Source organism: Tasmannia lanceolata, unplaced genomic scaffold (genome assembly GCF_043159265.1).
Source record: "Tasmannia lanceolata isolate RefF3 unplaced genomic scaffold, GAP_Taslan_0.1 ptg000486l, whole genome shotgun sequence".
Lineage (NCBI taxonomy): Eukaryota > Viridiplantae > Streptophyta > Magnoliopsida > Canellales > Winteraceae > Tasmannia > Tasmannia lanceolata.
In genome coordinates this window covers 92,501-93,311 of record NW_027519159.1, presented here as the reverse complement: position 1 = coordinate 93,311, position 811 = coordinate 92,501, and positions in this window count along the sequence as shown.

Genomic DNA, 811 nt, shown 5'->3' with positions numbered 1-811 from the left:
CAAGCCTTGGACGCTAGCCTTGCACACAAGCCATGCATACAAGCCTTGCTCACAAGCCTTGGGCACTGGCCCATCGCAGTAGCCTTGCACACAAGCCTTGCGCACTAGCTTTGGGCACGAGCCTTGCGCACTTGCCTTGGGCACTAGCCTTGCACACAACCCTTGGGAACTAGCCTTGCGCACCAGCCTTGCCCACAAGCCTTGCACACCAGCCTTGCACACTAGCCTTGCATACAAGCCTTGCACACTAGCCTTGCACACAGGCCATGCTCACTAGCCTTGGGCACTAGCCTTGCACACAGACCTTGGGCACTAGCCTTGCGCACTAGCCTTGCCCACGAGCCTTGCACACTAGCCTTGCACGCAGGCCTTGCACGCTAGGCATGCTTGGGCCAGCAGCTCCCGCATCAAGTCGGCGGGTGTAGGCACGGTTGGGCGCAGATCCCGCATCGCCTCGTCGCGTCTGGGCGCAAACCCGTCGCGTCTCGTTGCGTCTTCAGAAGTCGTCGCTAACAGCACCTTTGGTTGCCACTGGTGGTTAGGCGGGTTGGTTGCGCAAACCCTATAGGAGGGTGGCATGCTGCGGGGCGCTGGAATGCGCAGGCTTAGGGCGTTTTTGCCCGGATAGGCACTGGAATGTGCTGGTTTTGGGCGTTTTTGCCTGGATAGGCTAAGGAATGGGCATGCTTTGGGCGTTTTCCCCGGATAGGCACTGGAATGGGCTGGTTTTGGGCGTTTTTGCCTGGATAGGCTAACGAATGGGGCATGCTTTGGGCGTTTTTGCCCGGGTAGGCACTGGAATGCCTGGCCT